Source organism: Chionomys nivalis, chromosome 11, assembly GCF_950005125.1.
Source record: "Chionomys nivalis chromosome 11, mChiNiv1.1, whole genome shotgun sequence".
In the NCBI taxonomy this organism is placed as follows: domain Eukaryota; kingdom Metazoa; phylum Chordata; class Mammalia; order Rodentia; family Cricetidae; genus Chionomys; species Chionomys nivalis.
Genome location: NC_080096.1, coordinates 17338054 through 17361282, shown reverse-complemented (window position 1 = coordinate 17361282; position 23229 = coordinate 17338054). Strand labels below are relative to the sequence as shown.

General features: G+C 45.9%; 1 protein-coding gene across 1 annotated transcript in view; it reads right to left on the bottom strand.

The window, feature by feature from the left end:
* The window catches only part of Clic4 (chloride intracellular channel 4), a 58907-nt gene that overhangs the window by 23402 nt on the left and 12276 nt on the right, over positions 1–23229 (bottom strand). The window lies entirely within an intron of this gene.

Genomic DNA, 23229 nt, shown 5'->3' with positions numbered 1-23229 from the left:
AAGTCACATTTGGCTAATAGCTGTGTGATGATTTGACTGAGGCGCTCCCCATATTTTTTGGTATTTGAATACTTGGTCTCCAGTTTGTAGCACTGTTTGAGTATGGTTAGGAGGTGTGGCTTTGGTGGAAGAAGTATGTCACTGGGTGTGGGCTTTGAGGTTTCAAAAGCCATAAGCCATTCCCAGTTTGTTGTTTCCTATTTGTGGTTTGAGGTGTGAGCTCTCAGCTGCTGCTCCAGCAGCCAAGCCTGGTGCCTGCTGCCATGCTCCCCACTGCGACGGCGATGGACTCGCTTTTATTCCTCTAGACCCTGAAGTCCAAAACGCAAAAACCCTTCCTTCTCCGAGTTGCCTTGGTCTTGGTGTTTAGCACAGCAACAGAAAGTAATTAACAAAGGCTGCTATGCTGAAAAGTGCACCATACCCAGGACACATGTATCCCTAACACAGGCAAAAGGCAAAGTCTGCCATGGGAAGCCCCGACTGTCCTAGGACTCACTGCAAAGACCAGACTGGCCTCAAACTCACAGGGATTTACCTGATTCAGTGTCCCAGGTGCTGGGATTAAAGGGTGCTCCACCACAATCAGCAACAGTATACTGCATATGGCAACATAAAACCAGGAAATGTATAGAGGTCTGTCTCCAAAGCGTCACCAATCATCTCCCATCAAAGAAGGATCTATTGCAGTGGTGGTGCACGCCTTTAATCCCAGCGTTTGGGAGGCAGAGGCAGGAGAATCTCTGTGAGTACAAGGCCAGCCTGGTCTACAAAGGGAATTTCAGGACAGCCAGAGCTAAACAGTGAAACTCTGTCTTGAAAAACCAAAAAGAATCCATTATAAATATCCTCCACCCTTGTTATCCATGGAGCAAGGAAACCTGACACTTTTACAAAGCTTTTCCTAATCTACCTCATGAATGAGCAGTTAACTTCCCTGAGTGCAGCGATGAACATGGCAGAATTTTCCCAAGTCCAAGCCAAACAACTCTTTAATTTTTATAAGGTATGCGCCAAGATTACAAAGGAGATGGGTGAGGAGTGAACTTATAGCACATACATAAGGCAGAGGCAGAACGATCAGCAGTTCAGAGTTAACCTCTACTACACCGCAGGTTGGAGGCCAACCTGAGCGACACCTCAGGACAGAAACACTCTGATTACTCCCGCTGGTCCTGCACAACATGGCCAACAACACTATTTTCTCATCTCAGTTTATCTGAATCCTTCTGGGGCTTGGACTCACCAAAGCAAAACAGGGCACGGGAATATGGAAGTCCATCTGCTTGTTTGCACACACAGTAGACACAGGAATATGGAAGTCCATCTGCATGTTTGCACACACAGTAGACACAACCATGTGAGCGAGCGCCCATGAGCAGAAGGCAATTGGCATTACTACTCACTGTACAACGTGCCAGAATTCTTGAGCTTCCTTTGGGGTAAAAAAACCATTTGAGGCTGGGTGGTGGTGCACACCTTTAATTCCAGCACTCAGGAGGCAGAGGCAGACAGATCTCTGAGTTTGAGGATGGCCTGGTCTACATACAGGGCTACACAGAGAAATCCTATATTGGGAGGGAAAAAAGGCATTTGAACTCATGGGGCTTTTTTTGTTTTTCTGTCTTTTGAAATAGGGTTTCTCTGTAGCTTTAGAGCCTGTCCTGGAACTAGCTCTTGTAGACCAGGCTGGCCACAAACTCACAGGGATCCGCCTGCCTCTGCCTCCCAAGTGCTGAGATTAAAGGTGTGCACCACCACCACCCAGCTGAACTCATGATTTAAAGAAATTAAGTCTACACAAGAAAAAAAAAAAAACTTTCTATTTCTTTTCTCTCCCTCCACATACAATGCCTCTTTCACTTCCTAATACAAATTATACTCACCGGTGATACACATTCGGGGTTGGGAGAGATTCTGTTTTCCTAAAGTAACCCTGAACTGTTCAGAACATCAGTAAAATGCCACATTAGTAAGAGGTTACTGAGTCCCTAACTCCCTAACTAACACCAGGTCACTTAGCAGTCGAGGTATAGCTCAATGCTATAGTGTTACCAAGGCCCTGGGTTCCAGTCAATGCCAAAGATTCCTCAGGTAAATCAAATAACAGGAGTCACCGAGAACTTGGAAAAAAGAAAAGGGGACACACATATAAAGAGGATCTCAGACACCACTGTAATCAATCAGAAGTCATAGTTACAAATGGACTTTAATTTTTAAAAATACTTATCTTATTAATAACAAAATATATATAGAATTTGTAGTCAGAATGAATCATAAAATCCTAACACTGAAAACTGCAAAAATTTACTTTCTAAAGCAGGTCTACTTCTTTAGCTTCATTGTGTCTTAAAATAATCCAAGGGGCTGGAGAGATGGCTCAGTCATTAAGAGCACTGGCTGCTCTTCCAGAGGTCCCCGGTTCAATTTCCAGAACCCACATGGCCACTCACAACTGTGTATAACTCCAGTTCCAGGGATCCAAAGCTCCTCTAGCCTCCATGAGCACCAGGCACAAACATATATGCAGGCAAACACTCATACACCTAAAATAAAAACATACAATGTTTTTAAAGAAACAAAGGAATGAACCACAGAGATGGCTCAACAGGTAAAGAGCTTGTCGCACAGGCTGATGACCTAAGTTTGATCCCCAAAACCCACATAATGGTGGAAGAAGAGAGCCTACTCCACAAACTTGCCCACTGGCCTACCTCCAACTGGCCTACCTCCACCTGGGGGCTGTGAGGAGTGTACACACACAGAATAGTAAGAAATAGTAAAATAACAAAACCCAAGTAGAACATTCAAAAACAGACTCTGGCTTCACATTGCAAGACTGCACTATCAGAGAATCCAGGGGTGGGGCAGGACCCTCACTTCACTATAGGCGCCCACAGAGATGCAAAGGGAAAGGAGTGTGTGCAGGTCATCCTGGTAGGAAGGTTGGGAAGGCTCTCGCTTCTCTGTCAGTTCCCAGTTCTAAGCTCTGCACTGTGGTTGTTCCCAGAGACCCAGTGGGGCACCTAGACACCCACCTTCCTGGGCCTGCAGTGCTGCGACCTGTGACCGCTCTGCCCCTGCTCTCGCCTCCTCTCACTGCGCTCCCTGTCAGGACTGAACACAAGAGTCAATGAAATGCCCAGGGTTCCACTGAGAAATTCCATGCAATACCAAGAACTCAACCCTGAATTTTTAAAACTCAACCAGCAGATGCCAAGAGCAAGATGACCGAGACAAAATTACCTGACAAAATATCTAGGAACTGTGATAAAAACGCTTCAACAATCAAGTATCAGTACCTTGAGACAAGTGAAAAACTAGCAAGCCTCAGCAAAACAGTCTAAACAGGAAACTCGAAGAACCACTTAGAACTAAAGTTACAGTAACTGTTTGCTTGGAGTGTCACCCCAGCCCCTGGCATTCATTTTGGAATGTTTGAGTGGAAAGTCCCAATTCAAGCCCCATCCCCTGGGAGTTGCCATAGTCTAGACTCCACCTCCGAGAAAGCCCGCCAAATGGTGACCCCTCCCCAGAGAGGGTCAAGACCACTCCCACAGGCTATTTAAACTGCCCTAGAGAACAAACACGTGGTCTTCCCGGCTTTTCCGACCCTCCCCTCCCATGTAGTCCCAGAGGGCCACCCGGGTGCACTGGCAACCATTAAACTGGGCCTTTTTCTAATTTGGCTTGATTTGGTCTGATTTGGATTATTGTGACAGCGGAGAGGCTTTTCGGGCTGGAAAAACTTTACAGTAGCCAAAATAAGAGGCTCAGAAGATAGACTCCGCTGTGATTATCTCTCCCAAAGGCCAGCCTGGTAAAGCCTTGTCCCCATGGCCTACATGGAAGGCACTACGGATGGCCTAGTGGGAGCTTTATGTCACTGTGGGCATACCACTGGCAAGATTACGGAAACTCAGTGGGCAGTGGTGGCACATGACTTTAATCCTAGTACTCTGGAGGCAGAGGCAGGAGGATCTCTGAGTTCAAGACCAGCCTGGTCTACATAGCTAGTTCCAGGACGGTCAAAGGATATGCAGATAAACTTTGTCCAGATAAAAGGAAAAAAAGAAAAAAAAAGAGACCTCAATATCTTCCTCTTCTCTTTTGCTTCTTGGCCAAAATAAGCAATTTGTTCTGCCATATACTACCTGCCACTGCCATCCACTGCCACATGAGAGACCCAAAGCTGTAAACATCAACACCATAACCCAAAACAAGACTTTTCTCTTCAGAAGTTAGATATCTTGGGTATTTTATTATAGTAAAGAGCTAACTAATACTGACTAAAAGTCAAAGGGATGACATGCAGGAAAGAACTAAAAGAATAAAAGTCATGCAATCTGAACAAAGGAGAAAAGGTAGGCTTAAACTGAATATATAAAGCCAGACATGTGGCGCACGCCTTTAATCCCAGCACTTGGGAGGCAGAGGCTGGCAGATCTTTGTGAGTTCAAGAACAGCTTGGTCTACCTATTAAGTTCCAGGACAACCACAGCTACATATATAGTAAGAGCCTGTCTCAAAACAGCAACAACAAAAGGACTATTGGCCACTTTTGATGTAGGACCCAGCCGTGACCAGCTCAATAGAGGCCTGAGTCTCAGTAGTTTACCCTGGATCCGAGAAAAACCACAAACTGAGACTACCCAGGCACCACCAAGGAACAGAATATCCGAAGGAAATTCCGAACTTCCAACCGTAGTAGATAGGATCACCTGCCAGTGCACATCCACTGCTCTTCACCAGGACACCCCTAGACAAATGTCTGCCAATCAAGGGTCCTGAGCCTTAGAAATCCCTCACCCCCACCTTTACTACTAGAAAAACCTGACCCCAACGGAGCTCAGGCTCTCCAACCACTCCAATATGATGGACCCACGGAGAGTCCGAGTTTGCAAACTTGTGTAAGAATAAAGGCCCTTTGCTTTTACATACAGGACTTGGTCTCCCAGATAGTTTTAGACGGACTCCGTGATCTGAGCATAACAGATAGCATATATCTGTGCACCTGACACTCAGGAGACTGAGACAGGAGGACCACCAGTTCAGGGTTGGCCGAGGGTACACAACAAACCATACGGGACGTGGGGGTGGGTCTTAGCCGTCACTGGAGTTTTGTTCTTCTGAAAGGGGTGTTTCTGTCTCTCATGCAGCCTGATATGGCTCTTGCTCACTAGCCCTTCCTCCTCCAGGCCTGTTGTAATTCTGCAATTGCACAATACTGGCATTTAACGAGAAACCGCTGGATTAGCTCCCACATTGCAGAATAGGGTCAGGAGTAGACTCCATGAATATTTTAATGTTTCACTAAGTCAAGGTTAAGGAACTGCTCACTTAGAAAACCTAGCTTAATCAGTCCTTAGAGCAGTTAAATTTAAAAATAACTAACGGGGGTGGGGGGGAGCAGGCTTTAACAACTTTATCTCTTTCCTTGGACTAGGAGTGAGAGGTGATGTGACCAGGGGGAAGAGAAGCTGGGACCTGAAGACAGAATGCTCTCCTATCCGCTAAACTCTTTCCCTCCACACATTTTCTCAGTGCACACAGAACGTGTTACCCCAAAAGAATGACTTAAGGTTTGTAATACCCCATTTACCTTTAGTGTAGATGCTATTGATCTAATGTGAATGTGGGGGTGCACACCTACAGTCCCAGAATGCAGGAAGCTGAGGCAAGAGGAATGAGAGTTTCTAACAGAATACACAGTCAGTGTATCTGAGGTCAACATTTCTTGCTCTATAGGTGCAAGATCCCAGCTGAAAAAAACAAAACAGGAGGAGGGAGGGAGGGATGGAAGAGCTGCCTGAACACTTAAATGACCTCCTGGCCTTAGATTTATTTACAAGTCACAAAGCAGCCAGGTGCGCGTGTCCCCTAGCATCTACCCGCTATCTTCACATTCTGGTTGAAACCACTCTGCTCTCAAGGTCTCATCTCTCCAACTGGGTCTGCAGAGTACATTGGAGTACAAAGTTCAGACCCAGACACATCTGGAATAGTGACTTTACTACTTCATTAGCTGTGCAACCTTCAGTAAACTAACATCTGCAAAAGCGGACTCAATACACATGTCAGAGATCAGCTAGGTCAGGATACCCATAGTGACCAACACATGCTAAGAGTTTAGTAACTGTTTGAGTTTAAGAACAGTTCTTGCTGTAGGGCAGTGGTGGTGTATGCCTTTAATTCCAGCACTTGTGAGGCAGAGGCAGGCGGATCTCCAAGGCCAGCTTCCAGAGTGAATTCTAGAACAGCCAGGGCTGTACACAGAGAAACCCTGTCTCAAAACAACAAAAGATGTTGGCAGTGGTGGTGCACATCTGTAATCCCAGCACTCCAGAGGCAGAGACAGCCTGGTCTACAGAGTAAGTTCCTGGACAGCCAGGGCTGTTACACAGAGAAACCCTCTCTTGAAAAACCAAAAAAGAAAATTCTTTACAGCAAAGTCTGCGCTGAGGCACCAGCTGAGCAGCAGAGCACTTGCCTGGCATGCATGTCCCAGGTTCGAGCCTAGTGAGGGACTAGGCCTTGGACCGACTCTGGTAGGCAGACAGGGAGAAAGCGGGACCAAGGCTAGGTAATAAAGGGGGCAAATTTCCAAGATGGCCAGCTTCTTCCTCAACCTCCTGGTGATAAAACAGCTTTTGCTTCCCACCAGCAAGCCCCCTGCTGATGGACTGATGAGGACAGGCCACACACCAGTCATGACCCATCTGCTGTCCTGTGTGTCTTCAAGTTCGCCAAAGTAAAGTAGGGGAGGAAGACCCTTCGGAGGCTTTAAAAGCCCCAGGCCTCAGAAGAGCTTGGATTTTCTGCTGTGCAAAGGGATTTTTTCCTATGTGTCTGCAGAGGGCATGCTTCCTCACATGCCTGCCTTCACATGACTGCTGCTTTCTGTCTGCAGAGGGCATGCTTCCTCACATGCCTGCCTTCACATGACTGCTGCTTCTGTCTGCAGGGCTTCAGGCTTTTCTGCCTTCTAAGTCTTCAACTGGCAGAGAAAACAAGCCCAATCCAAACCCCTAAGACTGCGTCATTTCAAGATTGTTTCACTAGCAATGGAAAAAAATAAAAATAAAAGCATCACATGGCCTAACAAGACCATCAGTTCAAGTGCTCAGTCACTGGGATCCCCTGAGTTCCTTGTCTTTCAGCAAGCAGGGGAAAGACTCTAAGAACCTTTTTAAATTTTTCCTGTGTTGCGCATGTGTGCTAGTTAGCTTGTGTTTGTACACAACGTGCGTGTAGGTGCTTATGGAACTGCGTTTTAAGACACACACACATAGTCAATGAGATGGCTTAGCAGGTAAAGGCTCTTGCAGCACTAGCTTGATGACTTGGTGATCCAGGGCCCATGTAAAGATAGACAGAGAAAACTCCACTCCACAAAGTAGTCTTGACATCACACACATACACCATGCCCACAGACATACAATATTTTTTTTTTTTTTTTTTTTTTTGGTTTTTCGAGACAGGGTTTCTCTGTGGTTTTGGAGCCTGTCCTGGAACTAGCTCTTGTAGACCAGGCTGGTCTCGAACTCACAGAGATCCGCCTGCCTCTGCCTCCCAAGTGCTGGGATTAAAGGCGTGCGCCACCACCGCCCGGCGACATACAATATTAATAACAATTCCATATGATAAAACTGAGTACAGTAATTGGAGTGAAAGTAAAAATAATCTTTATTGAGGACGTCAAAAATTTCAAGCCATTGCCAGTCTGCACCTCATCATAGTACTATAATATGATAAATAAAGCCAATCACTGTGTTTTCAAGCTCTATATTTGCAAACAAAATAGTCAAGGACAAGACTGCAGATTTGGTCCGGGGCACAGCCAGAGCTACCTAAAAGAGACCCTGTGTCAAAAGAACAGCATCAGCGACTGCAGACTGCAGGTCCCATTTCCTAGTTCAGCATCGGCACTGCCAGCCCCTGACACCCATGCCACCAGACTGATCCCTTCTGACTCATACACAACCAAGCAGGGCTAGATGCAACTCCAGGCCAGCGCATGGAACATTTACCCCTGAAGATGAACTCTGTTCTTGCAAAGCAAGCTCTTAGGATTAATCCAGTTAATACTTGGATTCGCTCACTCAGCAGAGGGTGGCAGCTAGGAACACTCACCTAGACACAGATTCTCAGAAAACCTGCCCTGGCTAGGCTGTTTGCCTCCCCTACAAAAAAGAGCTATACAGAGCTCGGTGGATGTTACAGGAATCGACAGTTACCACATACAAAGGGTTAGAAATAGCACGAGGCTCCAAAGTACGGGGCAAAAGAGGCTGCTGTTCACTGTATGCCCTGTCTTACTTTTCAGTATGTAGAATTCATGTGCAACAAATGAAATAGATTTAAAGGCAAATTATGAGAGCCCGCCTCCAGATGTGCTTTAGGTCCCCTGTAGTGAGTTCTGAACTGCAGCTTTTACAAAACACTTCTGGTAATTCAAAGTCTGAGGCATTTGGTGGGTACATTGTATTTTCATAAACACTGACAAAGAAAAAAAACTGAGGAGGAGAAAAGTGAACACCTGGAAAGAACTGCCCCATGGTTAAACTCTCCTTCGGACTCTGCCCTTTGGAGGCCAGTCACTGATAACCATTGGGTAAATAACTGTACGCTTCCCCCACCCCCTGGTAAAAGAATGCTTCCTGGCCCAAAATGATGGCGCATGCCTTTAATCCTGGGGTGGGGAGGCAAAGGCAGGAAGGAGGGTCTCTGTGAGTTCAAGTGTGGTTTAGATGGCAAATTCCAAGCCAGCCAAGGTGCTTAGTGAAACCCTTTCTCAAAAATCAAACAAAAAAGCCGGGCGGTGGTGGCGCACGCTTTTAATCCCAGCACTTGGAGGCAGAGGCAGGTGGATCTCTGTGAGTTCGAGACCAGCCTGGTCTACAGAGCTAGTTCCAGGACAGGCTCCAAAACCACAGAGAAACCCTGCCTTGAAAAAAACAAAACAAAAAAACCAAAAAAAAAAAAAAAAAAAATCAAACAAAAAGAAAGATGTCCTAGCTCATTTTTTCTCTTTTTTCCGAGACAGGGTTTTGCTGTAGTTTCGGAGCCTGTCCTGAAACTAGCTCTATAGACCAGGCTGGCCTCAAACTCGAACTCACAGAGATCCACCTGCCGCTGCCTCCCAAGTGCTGGGATTAAAGGTATGAGCCACCACCAGCCGGCTCCTATCTCACCTAAAACTAGAGCATTCCCAAATTTCATTAATCTGAGCCAGTTTGTAGCCTCAAAAAATCACCCTGACACTGAATTCAAGAACCGGCCAGGCACGGTGGTGCCAGTGTTTAGTCTGGGGATTTGGGAGATAGAGACAGAAGGATCTCAGTGAGTCTAATTTTTTTTTAAATCTCTTTTTTCTTGGAGATGAGAGAAGCACACCCTAGTGCTCAACCATTTAAAAATTAAATTTCAAAAACTGGGCATAAATAGCACATGTCCGTCTGGCCTCTAATCCTAACCATCAGGAGAGAGAAGCAAGGGGATCAGAAGTTGAAAGTCATCTTCAGCTATAAAGGCGGTTAAAGAAGAGTCATCCTGTGCTACATGACACACACACCCCAAAAAAAGGGAGGGCTGCAGGTGATGGCTTGGTTTGTAAAAAAAAAAAAATAAATGAAAAAACCAAACAGGGGTAGGGTCTTGAGAGACAGCTTAGTTGTTAGGAGCACTTCCTGTTCTGGCAGAGGAACTGAGTTCAGTTCCCAGCACCCACTGTAAACTCCAGTCCCAAAAGATTCAACAACTTCTGGCCTCTTCCGTTAACGGCATGCACATGTGCATACAAATATACACAGGTATAAAAATTAATAGATTCAAAGTGGGTGGAAGCGGGGTCGCCTACTTATTTTCCAGAAGCGTGTGGGCTAGGATAGAGATATGGCCCAGGGGTGCTTGCTGCTCTTCCAAAGAACCCAGGATCAATTCCCAGCACCCATATCTATCTGTAATTCTGGTTCCAGGGACCTGACACCCTCTTCTGGCCTCAGCAGGTACCAGGTACATGAAAGATGCACAGACATATATGCAGACAAAACATCTATATACATCAAATAAAAATGCTAAATAAAATGACAGGCAGTTGCTGCCAACAGTAGCCAAGGCTAACCTCTGGTCTTTATATGCACACACGTGCACACGAACACACATACAAATGTACGTCCATTCCCGAACCATGTGAGAACTGTGCTAGCTAAATGCCTGCTAAGTGCAAGTCTAAAGCATCCTCTTCACCACGGCTGCCCATGGTCACAGCTGCCCGTGGTCACAGCTACCCCTGGTTACACCTGTACAATTGGGGAAGACGCTTCACCGTCTAGACTCTCAAAATGTTGTCTGTTTCCTTGGTAAATGACCAAATTCTGACTCAGCTACCAACTGTAGCTGATAATTATATTTTTAAAAGAAAAGGTCCCAGCCACATAGCCACACACACACACACACACACACACACACACACACACACACACGTGTGGTGCATGCGCATCTGTAAAGCTGGGCCTCCTCCCTCGACTGCTGAAGCCACACTGAACTCGCTCGGATGTTGTTGGTCAACACTGTCATTTGCATCTAGTTTAGACTAGCTGGAGGCTGGGGTCAGCTCAGGGGATTCCATCCCCACTACCACCAATGGGGCAGCACAGTATGAAGGAAGCAGCAGCATCCCTGGGTGCTCCACAGGCTGCCGTATAGACTACGCAGGGAGTGAGCTGGGTAGCACTGGCCCTTCCAGGTCTGCGAGCAAGACCTCATACAGAACAGCCTGTGCCTGGTTTCTCAGTGCTGCACACGCCCTCGCCTCCCAAGCACTGCAGCAGGCAAACAGGCAAAGAACAGACCTGATCTCTGAGGAAAACAGGTACTAGAGATAAATATTCCAACACCACTGAATGCCTAAGGGCAGCGCAGCATGCAGAGAAAGGACTGGGTCTTGCTTCAGAAGAGCTGCTCACAGGTCTCACAGGCCTAGACTAAGGAAAACGCAGTTTCTGGCTAAGCTCCGTGAGCACAAGGCCAGGCCACAAAACACATCCGAAACCACATTAAAAGGTAGATTTTTATTTTTTTTTTTTTTTTAAGTTTTTTGAGACAGGGTTTCGCTGTAGCTATCAAGCCTGTCCTGGCACTAGCTCTTGTAGACCAGGTTGGCCTCGAACTCACAGGGATCCGCCTGCCTCTGCTCCCAAGTGATGGGATTAAAGGCATGCACCACCCGCAGGGTCATAACTATATAGCCCTGGAACTCACTGTGTAAGCCAACATGACCTCACACCTGCCTTTATTTAACTCAATACATCTAGAGGTAGATTTTTATGCTCAAAGAAGAAATAATTTATTGGTTTGTTTGAAAATATTTACCAAGTGCGCTCTCTCTCTCTCTCTCTCTCTCTCTCTCTCTCTCTCTCTCTCTCTCTCAAGAAAGGGTTTCTCTGTGCAGCCCTGGCTGTCCAAGAACTCACTCTGTAGATCAGGCTGGTCTCAGTGACCAACTCAGAGATCCGCCTACCTCTGCCTCCCAAATTCTGGGATTAAAGGCCCAGCCTATGAAGAGCATTGATGTCGGAGACTCTGACAAGCACAGAACACCTGGTTTGAAGCACACTGGTGCTTCTACTTAAGTACTTGTATGATACCGGAGACTTATTGACCTCTCTGGTTCTCAAGGTTTTTTCTCCATAAAATGGGGAAGAACATGCACTTCAAATTATTACAGCTATCCAATGAGTGACAGATGGAAATTCCTAAGAATACAGTGGACTTTAGAAGGTGATAAGATTACATTGCAAAGAAGGAAGTGCAGTTTTGAATTGATGGGCGTGGCAGGAGGAAGAAGAGCAGGTGAGATCCCAGCACAGGATAATAGGTCAGCACTGAAGAAAGGAATGAAAGGAATTGATAGGGACCCCGAGGCCAAAGATCAATTTCCATTTAAGGCAATAAGAAGCTACCGAGAGAGAAAATCGAGCTGCAGGCCTGGAACTGCTAACAGACAGACGGGAACCAGGATGGCAGGACTGCTTAGAGGCAAAGGCGATAGAAAGAAAGTGTGGTCAAACTAAACCAGGAGAGTACAAGCCTGTGCTCAAGGGCCTTCAGAAGCTCGGGTAAAACACCTGGGTAGAGAAAAGCCTGGGGAGGGGGGTGGGAGAGCAGAGAGCCTGCAGCAGTGAGTGTCCAGGCCTTCCAGACACGGAGGGGTCTATTCCCCTGGAGAATCTGCAAACCAAAACCACTGCCAACCTCAGCACACACTTGGGGAGAGAGGGAGGTAGGAATGAGAAGGTTTTTCTTTTCTTGTCAGGATGAGATATGTCTTTAATCCCAACACTTCGGAGGCAGAGGCTGGCAGATCTCTGTGAGTTCGAGGCCAGCCTGGTTTACAAAGTGAGTTCCAGGATGGTCAGAGATGCTATACAGAGAAACCCTGTCTTGAAAGGAAAGAAAAAAAATGCACCAAATGTTTATAAGTGCTGCACAAATATTAAAATGCTTAACTATAACAGAACTTGAATTTTAAAATACTGAGTGCATCACTGGAGGGAATTAGCCCCAGTTGAGAGCGCCCCAGGACTCCGGGTTCCCATTGAAGCACATGCTGAACAGGAAAAGAAGGCTCTAATCTGTACTAAAATCAAACCTGACTGTCTCTGCCAGAATCCTTTTTAAAAATGACACCTGAGCAGAACGGGACCGATGAGAACTATGGCTCTGCCTAGCGTACTCACTGTCCAGGAGAAGCAGTGGCTGTTGCTTCTTCAGCAGAAATCATATCAATTTGAAACCTCGACTGAGAGTCATCCCATCTCCTTCCCCCAAATGCTTCAATGAGACCTATTTTTTTTTTTTTTTTTTTTTTTTTTGGTTTTTCGAGACAGGGTTTCTCTGTGGTTTTGGAGCCTGTCCTGGAACTAGCTCTTGTAGACCAGGCTGGTCTCGAACTCACAGAGATCCGCCTGCCTCTGCCTCCCAAGTGCTGGGATTAAAGGTGTGCGCCACCACCGCCCGGCAATGAGACCTATTTTTAAGGTGGGCAGGGCAGCACACGCCTGGAGGTCCAGCCCTGGAAAGGGAGGGAGCAGGAGTATCAGGAATGCAAGGTTGTGATACCTGCACTCAGAGGCTGACGCCAAGAACTGCTGCTAGTTCCAGACAGCCTGGGCTAAGGGTTAGACCATGTCCCCAGGAAAAAGAAAGAGAAAAAGGAAAAAACTGTTAGGAATAGCAAGGGTCAGCACATCCCTCTAACTCCCAGCACTCAGGAGGCTGAGGCAGAAGGATAGCATGTTTGAGGCCCGCATAAGATTCATAGTGAGACCCAGTCACAAAAAACTAAATCAGTGGCTGAAGAACTGGCTCTTGCTGCCCTTCCAACAGACCCGAGTTTACGCTAACGTCAGGCCGCTCATAAATGTCTGTAATTCCAGCTGGCCTCCAAACCCTGCACACACATGGTACACATTTACACAGACACATCCACATAAATAAAAATAAAACTTTAAATAAATAAACAAGCTGGGCAGTGGTGGCGCACACCTTAATCCCAGCACTCGGGAGGCAGAGCTCTGTGACTTCAAGTCTACCGTAGTCACAGAGCAAATTCTAGGATAGGCTCCAAAGCTACCCTGTCTCAAAAAAGAAAAAAAAAACCTAAATAAACTAAAATTACAGTGAGTGGTGAGTTCCAGGTGTCAGTCAGACCCCCTCAAAAAACAAACAAAATTAACATAAATAATTTTCCTTTTGTTGTTTTGTTTTGTTTTTCAAGACAGGGTTTCTCTGTAGCTTTGGAGCCTGTGCTGGACCTAGCCCTCATAGAGCAGGCTGGCCTCGAACTCACAAGATCTGACTGCTTCTGCCTCCCAAGTGCCGGGATTAAAGGCGTGAGCCACCATCACCCAGCTCCTTTTTTTTCCTTGAAGCAGGGTCATAACTATATCGCCCTGGAACTCACTGTGTAGGTCAACCTGGCCTCACACCTGCCTTTATTTAACTCAACACATCTAAAATATCATCAACATTAAAGCATTAGCCCAGATTGTGGAGCACGCCTTTAATTCCAGCACTCAGGAGACAGAGACAGGAGGATCTCTGTGAGGTCGAGGCCAGCCGGTCTATAAAGAGAGGTCCAGGACAGCCAGGACTATACAGAGAAAACCTGTCTTGAAAAAACAAAAGAAACAAAGAATATAAAGCATTACATTCTTTAAGTCTTCAAAGTCGGGTGCATATTTTATGAGTAAGGTACATGTCAATTCTAATTGAACATGGTTCAGGTACAAGTGTCAGCCGTGGGCAGTGCCCATTGTGCTGGAGGGTGGAAGTCTACACAGAAGAGCCCCTAGGAAACTTTTGTCACGTCATGTCACCACAACCACAGGCTGAAGATATGAGCCAGACAGACCAGCAGACATCCAGGCAAGCCGAACATTGCAGTTCACTCCAGACCCTGCTCTTCTTTTTATTCCTGTGTTTGTGCCTGTGTGGGGGTGTGATGCAGCTGCCTGCAGAGGCCAGGGCTGTCACCTCATCCTCAAACTCAAGATGTTGCTTCTTTAGCTACTAAAGAACTGGGATTATGGGCTTTCACCCCCACACACTGTTCTTGGGAGTAGAGTTTTCACTGTGACATATCTGAGAGTCACCATGTATCAGCCCAGCTTTAGGATACCCCTAATTCAGCCTCTGGGGTGCTGGCATCACAGGTGTGGGGCCCAGCCTGTAAGACTTCATTTTATTTTATTGAAAGAGAGGGTATCTGTGTATGTATATGTGTGTGCACGTGTGAGAGAGAGGAAGGGAGGGAGGGAAGGAGGGAGGGAGGGGAGGGAGGATAGGGTACATGTGTTCAGTGGCACACTCAGGGAGCTGAAAGGACAAATTCTACAGAAACGAGTGTAGTGAAACCCTGTCCAAAAAGACAACACCCTCATAACCCCTCTGCGTATGCACACACAGTTACACACATGCATGTACACTCATACACGCATGTGCATATGCACGCACACGCCGGCCAGGCTTTAACTTTCTGTCTGGGTCTCCACTCAAGCCCAAGACTACAGCCTTGGCATATAAAAAACCTGGACTAGACTAAACAGCAACCACTTTACAGACAATAGCAGAGACCTGTCACCATGCATGCAGGAGTTAAGCCTGGCTTGCCAGTTCCATGCCTTTAAGACTTTAACACTTCTCACTAACCTGTTATTAAGTCGAGACCAGTGGCTATAGAATAAGCTCCTGACCAAACCCAAATTGCATGCTGTAAGCTTAAAGACCAAATAGACTTTCATCTGTGGTGACCGCTATGATGCAATATGGAACACCACACCAGACATAATATTCTTTGCATGCTTTTATACCTGTAATATGCATAATAAAAGTTTGCCCCAGGATTCTAACAAATATTTACTGAGTTAATAGATTATCTCCTATATTTCCATTTACCCAGCTGTAATAGGTGGGATTTATATGAGACGAGAAAGGCTCACTTTTCTCATTATTATGGGAACATAGCTGAGGAAGAGCTCATCTGGCCCCAGTGAGAGAGAGGCCAGTCTATCAGGGAAGGGAAGGTGCTGCAGGAAGCGCATCCGGCCACTCTGCACCCTCCGCCAGGAAGCACATAAGTGGATGCTGGTACACAGCTCGTTTTCTCCTCCCCCCTTTTTATCCCAGCACGAGGGGGGCACCCACATCCGGGGCAGCTCTTCAGTCCTCAGTTACACCCCTCTAGAAATGCCCTTGAAAACTCCCCGGGGTGAATCCAGCCAGGTGACAATGAAGACTGACCGCCACACAACTTCATGACCTCCTGGCTAAGGCCGAGTGAAGGCTAACCAATACATCCTCTATCCTGAACTCCTGGAATTCACATCAGCCAGGAACAAAGAAGCTGAGAAATGATTCAGATGAACGGCAGAACGGGCACTAGCTGGACCAGAGAGAAGGGACTAGTTCTGCTAAGGCAGCATGGAGGCCAAGGACGGGTACAGAGCGACCTCAACAGATGCTTGGAGAACATTTGGTTTCATAAACTGACTCCCTAAGACCCTTGAAATCTGTTAAATGTTGGTTCTGCTCCAAGCTATTTCTCATAAAATGCCATGAGCAGCCAGGCATCTTGGCACATGCTTATAACTCCAGCATCTGGGTGGCCAAGGCCGGAGATCTCTGCATATTTCAGGTCAGCAAGAGCTAGAGTCAGACTCTGTCTAAATAAATAAATTTTAAAAACTCTTTAAAGTTGTGCCCTTTATGGCTGTGGTAGCTTCTCATAGCTATAAATCCTAGCATTCGGAAGGCTGAGGCAAGACTGTTTGGGGCTAGCCTGGACTCTACAGTGAGTTATAGCCAGCCTGGGCTAAAATAATATCCCCTCTCAAAGTTTTTTGTTTTTTGTTTTTTTCAAAGAATTCCAGCACTCAGAAGACAGAGGCAGGTTTATCTCTGGGAGTTCAAGGCCAGCCTGGTCTACAAAGCAAGTTCCAGGACTGTCAGGGTGGTTACATAGAGAGCCCCTGTCTCAAAGAACTGAAGATAACCCATAAGCAAATACAAGCTTCCCGTAGAAGCAGGCACATTCTCGTGTGCATGGGTGCTTGGCACACTTGAGAGGGCTCAAGGAAGGGCCTCAAGTGTTCAACACATTTACTTTGAGTAAAAATAAAATGTCTTGGGGAGCTTCAAGAGCCCTCATCTGAGAACAGTATGTGCTCTGGCCAAAACCAGATTTATCCCAATAAGCAGCCAATCAGAACAAATCTTACTGCCACTTAACCACATTGGGATCTAACCAATGAAAATATTCAACAACAAAAAATTACATAGAACGTGTTTCTTACATGAGTCCAGCCCAAGCAAAAGTATCTTTGAGAAAGACAGAATTTATAAAGCCAGCTTGAAGGGGGGGGGGGGTGATGAGACAATGACAAGGTCAAGTTTACTCTAAGATTCCTTATAAATGGTACACTTGAAGGAGCAGAGGTATACAGAGACCGCAGGACTAATCCATGTAGTAGCCTTTTCAGGGAGCCAAAAAGCCGGGGAGGCAGACTGAAAAGCACTGGCAGGCCTCATTAGCCCTGCTTAGGAAACTGTAAGTGTGACCTCACCCCTGGATCACACAGCTATATTTAGTTTATACCTAATATGGATGAAGTCCTGACCGGAGCCATTTCCTCTCTCCACAAAAAGAAACTTCCTTGCTTTTCTTCTGTCAACAATGCAAAGGGTGGGCTCCTCTGAGGGGGAGTTTTGAAAAAGAAAGGAAAGGAAAGAGAAATGACTTGAGAAAAACATTAACAAATTAGGATGTAGCTTATTAAACTTGGCCCGGCTTGACATTTCGAAGCTGGAAAACAATTCTGAAATCCAAACCCACAGTGTTCAAGTGAGGCTCCTCTATGGCGCTTCTAAAGGAACTGACCAACCAGGGCCCAGAGACACAAGTGGAGCCATGGAAACCCTGCCATTTCCTTCTAAACTTTATCAAGGGGTGCTAGGCTGTCACTCCGTGGTAAGGCGCTAGTGTGTCACGTGTGAGGCCTGGGGTTCAAGAGTTAGTTAGCACCTACAAAGAAAGATTCAGACAGAACTCTCAAAGGCCGTGGTGCGGATCCCAGCCCTGCTGTTTCCTGGCCCTTTCTGAACTGCACATACGACACAGAATTGACATGCCTACTCCAGAGTTTATGTGCGAATTAACTTGGCAAGCACATCTAAAAGGCTGGCATACCGTGCCTGGCACACAAGCAGCACTCAATGCTGTCTATTATCCCGGCTTTAATATCTTGGCTTTTATCAGTTTACTGTGCCCTGTGTGGGAGTAAATTGAGTACTTTCAAAAGTTTATAACATTATAAGATAAAAGATAAAGTCACTTTATGATCCTTGAGTCACCTACTAATTACAGTCACACACTCGTGTCTTCAGCTTTATTACCACCCCAGTGTGGTATAAGGAGGAAACTGGGAATGAACAGACTAGAGCCTGCAATTCCACCCTTACCCCTTACAAACCACTAGCCAGACACAACAGCACACGCCTTTACTCCCTGCACTCAGGAGGCAGAAGCCGGATAAGGATGCCCGAGTTCCAGGTGAGCTAGAGATGAAAAATCCAAGCATAAAGCCTGTAAATCAGGGTATGGTAGCACAGCATGTAACCCAGCACTCAGAAAGCAGAGGCAGGAGGATTTCAATTTCAGTGACAGCCTGGGCTGCATGCAGAAGTTGACTCTCTCGAAAAGGAAAAATAAATTCATGTAAATTTACACTACCTCTATTTCTCCTTTTACAAATTAAATGAGCTCAAAGTCTCTTGGGATGGAGAAGATTTTAAAATATCTAAACACATCTACATTTCCTCTTAAGAAAGAATTATTTAGCCGGGCGGTGGTGGCGCACGCCTTTAATCCCAGCACTCGGGAGGCAGAGGCAGGTGGATCTCTGGGAGTTCAAGGCCAGCCTGGTCTACAAGAGCTAGTTCCAGGACAGGCTCCAAAGCTACAGAGAAACCCTGTCTCGAAAAACCAAAAAAAAAAAAAAAAAAAAAAAAAAAAAAAAAAAAAAAAAAAAGAAAGAATTATTTAGTCCGGCAGTTGTGGCGCACACCTTTAACCCCAGCACTCTGGAGGCAGAGGCAGGCGGATCTCTGTGAGTTTGAGGCCAGCCTGGACTACAAGAGCTAGTTCCAGGACAGAATCCAAAGCTACAGAGAAACCCTGTTTCAAAAAACAAAAAACAACCAAAAAAAAAAAAAATCAAGCATTATTTAATACTAATTACTATATGACCAATCAACTTAATAATTGCATACAATAAAAATAAAAAAGCATGGAATTTGGAAGCACAGGAAACCAAGTCATTATTTCAAAGGCCCTCTAGAGAACCATTATATCCAATGTCACAGACTGACTCCTGACCTCTTGAAATTTCACTTTGGAAGAGGAGGAAGAGAAAAACACTCTTCCTAACGTTTTAGCTACAGTCCTAGAGCTGAGGCAGAAGGACTAAGGGAGCTCGCTGTCAGTCATCTAGTGAATACCCGCACGGCTGTGAGCTCCTGTTAACTCAGAAGAGTCCCACTCTGATCCTGGGGCTTTTTCATACTAGCTCTTCACTTCTGATTTAGAAAGAAGTCCTCCACCTACTCGCAAAGCCAGGCAAGCAGATCTTAGTGGCATCCCAGAGGCTGAAAGCACACATATTGCACACACAACTAACCACGGGCCAGTGCGGTCCTAACTGCACCACAGAGGCAGCAGAGGAGGAGGAAGCGAGTGGGCCCAATGTGGATCATACTCCAGGCGTTTTCCTTATTAATGATTTTAATCTTACCAAAGCCCAAGAGTCAGGTTCTGCTACCTCAGTGGAGACACCAAGAGAGGCAGGGAGCCAGGATTTAAGATGGCTGCATAGCTCCGGCATCCAGTTTTTAAAAATAAAAAGTGCATGGGTGGGTATATGTTCCACATCATGCGTGCAGGGACCAGAAGACAAGCCTGGTTGTGGGTCGCTTATTATCACTTCTCCTCGTGTCTGGCGAGCTGGCCTACAGGCACCCAAAGATTTTCATGTATGTCTGTCTCCCAGGAACACTGAGATAACAGACACACGCTACTAAGTCTGTGTTGATGGGTCCTTGGGATCCGAACTCAAGTCCTCACGTTAGCACGGCAGGCACTTTCCCACTGAGCCATCTCCCCAACTCCCCAGTACCCACTCTTGTCTAGTACACTCTGACGAACAGCAAAGCACTAAACTTAACTCTCTATGAGCCGGGCGATGGTGGCGCACGCCTTTAATCCCAGCACTTGGGAGGCAGAGGCAGGCGGATCTCTGTGAGTTCGAGACCAGCCTGGTCTACAGAGCTAGTTCCAGGACAGGCTCCAAAGCCACAGAGAAACCCTGTCTCGGAAAAAAACAAAACAAAACAAAAAAAAAAAAAAACCTCTCTATGAAATATAACTGAAGTATGAATTCTGATCGCCTGTACCTGCTCACTGGACCAACATTCTAGCGCCAACATAGAAAGCACTGGCGATTCTTGAGTGACAGTCACCTCTGACTCTAACTTGGGGATCTCAGATCTCAAATACATCTTAGCACTTAGAGGCTGAGGCAGGAAGACTGTGGGTTCAAGGTTAGTGTAGACTACACTGAGAAACTGTCTCAGAGAGAGAGAGAGAGAGAGCTAACTTATATCCTAAGAACCACTTTGAGATACTAAAGCAAAACAAATATGTACTAAGGCACTGACTTTTCCTTTTTTTCATTTGTTTTATATGGATCTGTTGGGTTTGTTTTATAGTACTGGAGATTGAACCCAGAGTCTCATGGCAAAAACTTTACCACCGAACTACATTCCCAACCCAGCATTTGCTTCACCCTTTCAACCTATCTATCTGGCTTCTCGTATGAGTATTCTTGTGAGTTTAATAAGCGCATGCATTTCCCCAGTCATGTGATCTTTTTATTGTTTCTTTCCTCACTAGCCGCCTCTGTAATAAACTGTGTGCAAAGAGGGGTGGGGGAAGCCAGCACAGTCGAGCAAACATTTTGTGGAATAATAACCCAAGGAGTTAATCCACAATACAGTTACAGCACTCCACGAAGGTCTGTATCAGTTCAATTAAGTATGGAACACTCTTCTATGCATTCCTTTTACCCTGAACTTAGGAAAAGCAACATAAAAACAAGTCACTGAGACTAAGCATCAACTCCAAACACACCAATGCCAAGCTTCTGCAAGTGGAAAAAGCCTTCCAGCCAGGGAGTTACAATGGCTCCCCAGGCAGGAGCTTTCTGGGACTCTGGACTTCCTTCCGACACTTCAGCTCCTCTGGCCACAGGAGCTCAGAGAGTATCTGCTTTGTTTCCCCTGGGCCTGGAGCAGCTCCTGGCCTCCAGCGGCACTTAAGTAAAGGCTAGTTTAATAAAAATTGCTTAAACTGGCACTAATTTGTTCCTCTATATTTACAAAAAACCTGCAATGAAAAGAGGACATGAACTACAATGCGCTTTATTGGTGAGTACTAAATTTGCTTGAGACGTCATCTTAAACAAGACAAAGCTACAGGTTTTGGCAATTATTGTGATGCCCCGGCATCACAGCCTACTTAGAAAAATATATTTAAAGTGATAGTTGCCAAAACCAAGGAAGAGAAGCAACAGCACAAAGTCTATGAGATGACAGAAGACACAAGCAGCCTGGGGGAAATCGAGTTAAATCTTGAAGGCTGATTTGATTGAAGCTCAAATTTCGTTTTATTTTGAGAAAGACTGCCCTTATCCAGCATTAGGGAAGGAAAGGTTCCTCAAGTTTGCCATATGAACGCTATCTCTCAAAGCCTAACTGGGCTGCAGGATAAGACCCTATTTCAAATCAACAAAAAGCAAAACAAACAAGAAACCCATACACAGAAAACCTTACCTAGAGTCAGGAGTGTGGCACACATCTATAGTCCCAACAACCAGAAAACAGGAGCAGTTTACCATGTATTTGAGGCTACCATGGACTACATGAGTTCAAGGCTAGCTTTGGCTATAGACCCTGTCTCAAAATTCAGTCCCTAATGTGTTTGGGGGTGCTGGGGGAGAATGACACCTAGTTAGGCACCTGAAACAAAGAGAAAAATTTAAATTCTCTTAAATAAAAAGTTTTGTGTTTTTTGTTGTTCCGACTTCCTCCCCGCCCCCCAAGGTAGGGGTGGTGAGACTAACCTCACTCTGTAGACAAGGCTGGCCTGAAAGATATCTGCCTGCATCTGCCTCTCAAATATCGGGATTAAGGGCATGGGTGTTTGTTTATTCTTTATGTGTATGAGATGTTTTTGCCTTTTCATGTGCATTACATGCGTGCCTGGTACCCACGGGCCAGGAGAACATCAGACGCTCTGGAATTCAGAGTTGCGGGCAGGGTGACTTCTAGAGCCAAGTGACGATGGCTGCAAAAGAGATGCCAGTGGTGTGGGTCCCTACGGGCAGTCCCAGCCTAGCTGCTTCAACAGTGTGAAGGTGGGCCTTGTCATGGGGGCCCGGGCATTGTTGGGCACCTTCTGTCTCTGGCCAGAATTCGAGGTTGGGAACTAATGGGTGGCAGTGGGAAAACCATGATGCACGTGGGGGAACCTTCGGTACATTCATGACCACCAGAATGAGCACACAATGCTAAACAGGGTGGTGACCGCCTGCTGGGCCTATACTTTCACATTCATTTAGACCCTTGCACAATAATAAAGTTTTTAATTCTAGAAGGAAGGAAGGAAGGAAGGAAGGAAGGAAGGAAGGAAGGAAGGAAGGAAGGAAGAAAGAAAGAAAGAAAGAAAGAAAGAAAGAAAGAAAGAAAGAAAGAAAGAAAGAAAGAAAGAAAGAAAAGTTTCAGGCAGTTGTGGAAACCAAACTGGGTCCTCTGCAAGAGCCACAAGTACTCCTAACTGTCAAGCCATCTCTCTGGCTTCTAAAAGACAATTTTTACTGCTTTGAACTTCAAAGATTTATTAAAACTCAGCATTAACTATAAGCAGCACCATGCTATCCTAAAGCTAGAGTCAAATGAGACTATCTCTATAAGCTGGACAGGAAACACAGGAAAAGTGGAAGGCTTCCGAGAAAACAGCTGACCAGGCAAAATCCCACCACTAAATCATCAGTGTTTTAATGCCACAACCTGCAACATCCGCCAGGCCACCCTTTATTTTCTGTCACCTGTCTGCCAACACAACAGCTAGATGCAGTCCTTTTCCAGAGGGCTGCACATTTTAAAGGGCATTTCCAGCCAGCTCTCAGCAGCAGAGCTACCAACTGTGCCTAAGTGCATTTACTCATTCAGTAAGATTTACTGAATGCCTATTAGGAGGCAAGCAATCTACTAAATATAAATACTACAGCGGATACGAGGATGAACTGACGGGGTCCTACCTACAATGACCTTCCTTTTTTATGGCAAAGACTGTGCGGGCAAAAACATAAAAAAAAAAAAAAATGACTTTCCACAGAGAGGTAACAGGAAAGTGATCCTGAAGAATTAATAGACATTTAAACAGATTTATGGAACCACCTAGAGTTTAACAAATGGGAATGCGGTACGAAAGGCTGCTTCAGGCAGGCAGCATACATAGTTCATATGGAATAAGAAACAGAAGCACTCCAACTAACTGGGGTAAAGGCCCAGGAAGCAGGAGATCCCTGTGTCATTCACCAGTCTGGATTATGA